The sequence below is a fragment of the Pteropus alecto genome, unplaced genomic scaffold, assembly GCF_000325575.1.
Source record: "Pteropus alecto unplaced genomic scaffold, ASM32557v1 scaffold5, whole genome shotgun sequence".
In the NCBI taxonomy this organism is placed as follows: domain Eukaryota; kingdom Metazoa; phylum Chordata; class Mammalia; order Chiroptera; family Pteropodidae; genus Pteropus; species Pteropus alecto.
Genome location: NW_006441953.1, coordinates 1136801 through 1143620, shown reverse-complemented (window position 1 = coordinate 1143620; position 6820 = coordinate 1136801).

Below are 6820 nucleotides of genomic sequence, written 5' to 3'. Positions count from 1 at the left end.
TGTAGAAGGAAAAATTAGTTATAGTAAAATCATATAAATAGAAATTATTCTAAGTAAAATAAGTTTTAAAAAATGGAAAGACAATCTGTGAACTATGGGATAACTCAAGGGGCTCAATATATATGTAATTAGAGTTCACAAAAAAAGGACAATAAAAATATTTGAAGAATAATGTTCCAAAAAAATTCCAAATTTGATGAAAATTGTAAAACTGTATATATAAGAAACTTAATCCTAAGCACCAAAATCATAAAGAAAAATGCACCAAGACACATCATAATCAAATTGTTCATAACCAATGACAAAGAGAAAATCTTAAAAGCAGCCAGAGGAAAATACATATTATGCATAGAAAAAAGATAATAATAAATGTCTCATAGGAAATATACAGGCAAGCAGATTACGAAAGAATGTTTTAAAAGTACTTAAATTAAAAAAAAAAGAACCGTCTCCCTAGAATTCTACACTTGCAAATATATATTTCAGAAATGATGGCAAAATGAATACTTTTCCAAACGTACAAAAGCTGTAAGAATTCATTACATGCTGTCTTACACTTCAAAAAATGTTAAAGGAAATCCTTCAGGCAGGAGAAAAAAAATAGAAGACAAAAATTTCTACATAAAGAAATAAAGAGCACCAGAAAGAGTAATTATCATGAATTTTGAATGATCTGAGATTTCACCCCTTTGCAAGTTAATGTTACCCTTCCACAGTTTCGTGGGGGCTGGCAGAAGATACAAGACACCTGGGTTAGAAACAAAGAACTTTATTACCCATAATGCAGCAAGCAGCATGAGTTTCACACTCATGCCAGATCTCCATGCCACCCAAGTCCTCTGTGGTGAAACAGATTGGCCTAGATGTATGATGCACATGGTCTTTGTGTTACAACTAAGAAACCCTGAATTTAGTAAAATACATTTTTCTAATAATAGGCTGCAAGCAAATCTGTTCAAACTTTGCCCAGGAGAAATACATTCTCTTTAACATAAAAGACAGCTAAAACTCAAGCCTTCTGTTTCAGAGGGAGATACTATTTTAGTCTCATCGAAGATGGTTCATTATATAAACATCCTTGGAAAGATAGTCTGAAACAAAAGCTTTTAGTGCCTTTGCTCACAAGATGTTCAGACATATGGGAAAACCCATTAAGAATTGTCTCACAATAGTAACTAGATGAGCGAATACACAAGTTTTCTTTCTAATTATTTAAATGTTTTTATAAGATCATAGACTGTTTAAATAAAAATAATAATGTAGCGAGAAGTTTAAAACATATATAAAATATAATAAAACAAAAATGACACAAAGCTCAAGAGGGAAGAAATGAAAGTACATGGTAACTTCCTCATACTACGCATGGGGTGTTTTAATGTCACTTGAAGGCAGACTAGGATAAGGTGATGATGCATACTATAAATTCTAATGCAAACAACAAGTAAATAACAAAACAAAGAGTTGTAGCTAATTAGCCACAACTCTTCTGGATTTCTTAAGGTGGAAGCAAATCAACCTAAAATAAGTAGAATAAAGAATATAATAAATGAAAGTAAAAATGATTAAAATAGAAAATGGAAAGACTATAGAAAAAAAGTCAATGAAATAAAAAAATAATCCTTTGAGTTCTATAAAATTAATATACCTCTAGAAAGAATGATCAGGAAAAATAGGGAGAAGAAAAAAATGACCAATATTAGGAATGAGGAAAATGACATCCCTACAGATTCTACAGATATTAAAAGAACAAGGAAATTTTATAAACAACTATATATGGCAATAAATTCTCTAACTTAGATGAAATAGAAAAATTCCTTGAAAGAAGAAACTACTAAGGCTCATTCAAGAAGAAATAATCTGGACAGCCCTATATTTATCTTAAAAATTAAATTTGTTGTTAAAACTGCACCAGAAAGACACCTTCAGGCTCAGATGGCTTCTTTGCTGAATATTGAATTTAACCAAATAAAGGCTAAATAATATCGATTATACACAAACACTTCTGGAAAATCAAAGAGAAGGGGCTACTTCCCAAATCATTCTATAAGGTGAGCATTGCCCTGATACCTAAACTAGACAAAGATACTATAAGAAAAGAAAACTACAGGTCAATATCCATTATGAGCATACATGCAAAAATTCTAATCCAAATTTGGCAACTTGAATCCAATAATATATAAAAAGAGTTGCATGCTACAACCACGCAGTTTTTTGAAGAATACAAAGCTGGTTCAGTATTGAGTAATTTATTAATGTAATTCATCATATTAACAGTCTACAGAAGAAATGTGAGATTATTTCAATTAATGTAGAAAATATATTTGTCAATTTTGACATACATTACTGATAAAAAAAATATCTTAGCAAATTAGAAATAAAAGAGAACCTGATGAAGATGGTATACTTATTACCTATAGCTGACACCATGATTATTGCTGAAAAACTTTTTAACTAAATTCAGAAAAAAGTCAATATATCCACTCTGGATACTTCTATTCAACATTGTAATTAAAATTCTAGCCAGTAGAATAAGTCAAGAAGAAGTTATCAAAGACATCTAGATGAGAAATGAAGTGAAACTTTTTATTTGCAGATATGATGTCTATGTAGAAAATCCAGTGGAATTTACAAAAAAAAAATTTCCTAGATCTAATAAGTAAGTTTAGCAACAGTTAGGGTACAAGAAAGTTGATATACAAAAATGAATTATAATTCTATATACTAGTAGCAAGTGATCAAATATTGAAAGTTAAAATAGTGCTATTTACAATAGCATAAAATCATAAAATACTTAAGGATAAATCTGACAAATGCCGTGAACATATTTTATACTGAAAACTAGAGAACGTTCTGAGATAAATTAAAGAAGTCCTAAATAAATGAAGAGATATACTATGTTCATGGGTGAAAGACTCAATGTTGATAATATGCTAATTTTCCCAAAATTGCTCAATAGATTCAATGGAATTCTAATTAAAATCCCAATAGGTTTTCCTGCAAAAGTTGAAAAACCGATTGTAAAATTCATATGGAAATGCAAAGCACCTGAGCTAGCCAAAAAAACTTAAAAAAAAAAAAAAGGGCGGACTAACACTACCTGGTTTCAAGGCTTAATATAAAGCTATAGTAATCAAGACAATGTAGTACTGGTATAAAGACAGACAAATAAATCATAGAACAGAATAGAGAATACTCAAATAGACCCATACATATATGGACAACTGATTTTCTCAAAGGTACAATGGCAATTTAGTGGTAGAAGATAGTCTTCTCAGCAAACAATCCTGGAACAATTGATATCCACATATAAATAAATAAACTTGATCTATACCTTGTAACACAAATCCATACATACGAAGTAGACTGTTGACTTAAATGTATATCCAAAATAGACAAAATACATTCTAGACAAAATACATACGATAAAATCTTTGTAATCTTATCGTGTTAGGCAACTCTTTCTTAGATATAATACCAAAAGCATGATACATAAAAGGACAAACTGATTAATTGGATGTCATAAAATTAAAAATTTATACTCTTTGTAAGACAATACTAGAAAGAAAACATTTGCAAATCATATAACTAATGAAAGACAAATCAAGAATATGTAAAAATAAAAAGCTCAAAAATTCAAGAATAAAAAAACAAGACTAAATTTTATAAAATGAGAGCAAAAGGTTTGAATTGCCACTTTGCCAAAGAAGATATAAAGATGCCAAATGCACACATGGAAAGAAAGATGTAACATCATTAGCCATTAAAGAAATGCAAACTAAAATCACGAAATATCACTATACCCTGCTAGAATGGTAAAAAATAAAAAGATTGATCATTCTAACTTCTGGTCAGGATCTTGAGGAACTAAATTCTCATACATAATTGGTAGAAATGTAAATGGTACAATCACTTTGGAAAACAGTTGGCAATTTCTTCAATAGTCATCCCTACCATATAATTCAGCCATTCTAGTCCTAGGTATTTACCCAAGAGGCAAAAAAGGCATATGTTAACACAAAGACTTGTACATGCACATTCATAAAGCTGTATTTGTCATAGTCAAACTGTTGAAACCACCTAAATTTCTATCTACAGGTAAATGAATAAACAAACGGTGGCATGTGCATACAATGGGATACTAGTATCTTTGTTAGGGCTGCTGTATCAGAACACCACGGACTGGATAGCTTCAACAAACAACAAAAAAATATTTTTCACAGTTTTGGAGGCTTCCAGGGTGCCAGCATAGTTGGTTCTTAGTGAAAGTCCTCCTTCACTAAGACGGCTGTCTTCTTGTGTATCCTCATATGGTGGAGAGAGGGCTAGCTTTCTTCCTCTTCTCATAAAGACACTAATCCACCCTCATGACTCATTACCTTCCAAATCCTTCACCTTCTAATACCACCATATTAGTTCTTCAACGTAATGGCAACTAGGCATCATTAAAACAAAATGAACTTTGGATATGTGCTATAGCAGAGATGAATCTCAAAGTAATTATGCTTAGTGAAAGAGGCCAGACAAAAGAAAATATGGTATGATTTAATTTCAATCGTATTTTAGGTCATGTTTGTGGACAGGAAGGAGTGTCAGGGATGATCATGAGAGTAAGATAACTAAGGAGCATGAATTTTTTGGAAAGATAGATTTTAATTACGGCAATGATTTTGCTGGTGTAAAATGTGCTAAAATTTAGCAAATTGTATACTTTAATTATGGGTAGTTTATTGTCAGTTAAACTTCAATAAAGCTGGTTTCTTTTCTTTAAAAAGTGTCTACTGATACTTACTGCTAAATTTTTGTCTAGGAAAGTTTCCCCTATCACTCTCATATCAGCACTAAGGAGAGTGATGGCTTTTCCTCGTCTTTGTCACACTTGCTGATCCCAGAGGTGACAGAGACACCTCATTATTTTCCTTTGCATTTATTTGACTACTAGTGAAACTTACTTTTTTTTTCAAATATATAAACAAATGTTAGTGTTGTTTTCAAATATGGGATGGAATTTGCCTAAAACTAATTGGCTTTGGTTATTAAATTTCTGTGCAGGATTATGCCCAAGAGACCTTAGATTCTGGCTTACTTGACAATTATTTGTATAAGTTGTAAAAAAAAGAGAGAGAAAACTGACAATGAGATGGGACAAAATATAAATACAGCAAGTTGAGTAAATTTTTTGAACCATCGTGAAATGCATTTGTGTATTAAAATGACCTTGCCTAACTGAAGAGGAAAAACACAAATAAAATGATCCTTGTTCTCCTGATTCTCCTCTCCTCTGGTTGATCCTCTGAACCTCACTTCTATTCCATATTTGGACAACAGAAAATAAAATGCTCTGTCCACATGTACAAAGATTTTCCTTTGCCTCCCTTTTGCTGCCTTCATAACGGTGCTAAAATATTTTTGAAAATCACTGAAGAAATAACAATGACCTTTGTAAAAATTGCAGCTGGGCCATGGCATAGAACCAGCTGGAAGACTTCAACTCCTCATGAATTTTGCCAATCATTCCTGGCAGGAAGCATCAGTGTCTGCTCAACTCCCCCTGGAAAGCCTCGAGTGGGGTTCACAGAGAAGCTAGTAGGGCTCTGGGAGCACAGAAGTTGTTCTGCTTATGAAATCTCCTTGCAGATCTTGGAATTTCAGACTAGGAACCAATAGAAATGGCCCTAGAGCTCAAGAGGTTGGGAGTGTGCCCTGTGCGGACAGCTCAGGGTCAGCTAGGAACCATACATATTATTGGTAAAGTACCAGAACAGGGGGCCAAGTTAGGGAAAGGCCTACTTTTGGGTTATTTACACTCTTGCTATCCTTCTCTCCAATTTGGCTTTCTTTTTAAAATACCTTTTTATAATAGAACATTTCCGATAAATACAAATGCAGAGAGGATAGCCATCCTAACGTAACTCTCAATCCAGCTCAAAAAATAGCCAGTTGTATTTTGTTAAACTAAAGTTTCTCAAATGTCAGTGCTCAGAAGAATCAACTTGAATGTTACAATGCAGTTTTTTATAGTTTATCCTTGAGTCTGAAATTCTTCTTTTCTAATAAGCTCCTAGATGATGTGGATTCTGCTGGCCAGTGGATTATGCTGGGAGTAGCAGAGTTCTATACCCTTACCCCTCTTAACCCTCACACACTCATTATTTTGAAACAACTTCAAACGTTATGTCATTTCATCCATAAATCCATAAATATTTCAGCGTGTATTCCTAAAATATGAGTTTATATTAAATAAGTAGTTATAATACCATTACTCTACTTTAAAAATTAATAATTTTTTCATAACATTAAATGTTCATTTTTTAAATTTTCCTGATAGTCTTATAGTTTAATTTTTTCCCCCTCACAGTTTGTTTGAATTGGGATTGAAATAAGGTCCATACATTGCTATTGATTGATGTTTCTTAAGTCTCTTTTAATCTATAGATGTTCTCTTGTTCTCTCTCCCTTACCCATCTCTTTATAATTCTTTGTCATTTATTTTTTTGAAGAAATTGAATGATTTGTCCTGTAGAGTTTCCAACAGTCTAAATTTTGCTGATTGCATGGTTTTCATTAGCATGTTCTTTTGTTCCTTGTATTTCCTGTAAAATGGTAGTTAGTTATAGAGGTTTAATTTGGAAGGATTGAGATGAGGGGTGGGGGTGTGGGAGGCAAGACTGTTTCATGGATGGCATTTTATAGGTAAGCAAATGTCTGATTCTCTCTCATTTGGCCATGTTAGCAGCTATTGTTCATTGCCTAGATTCATTCATTAACTAGAGATTATAATTGTTCATAGTATATCATTTCTTTAACATTTATTATCTGACAT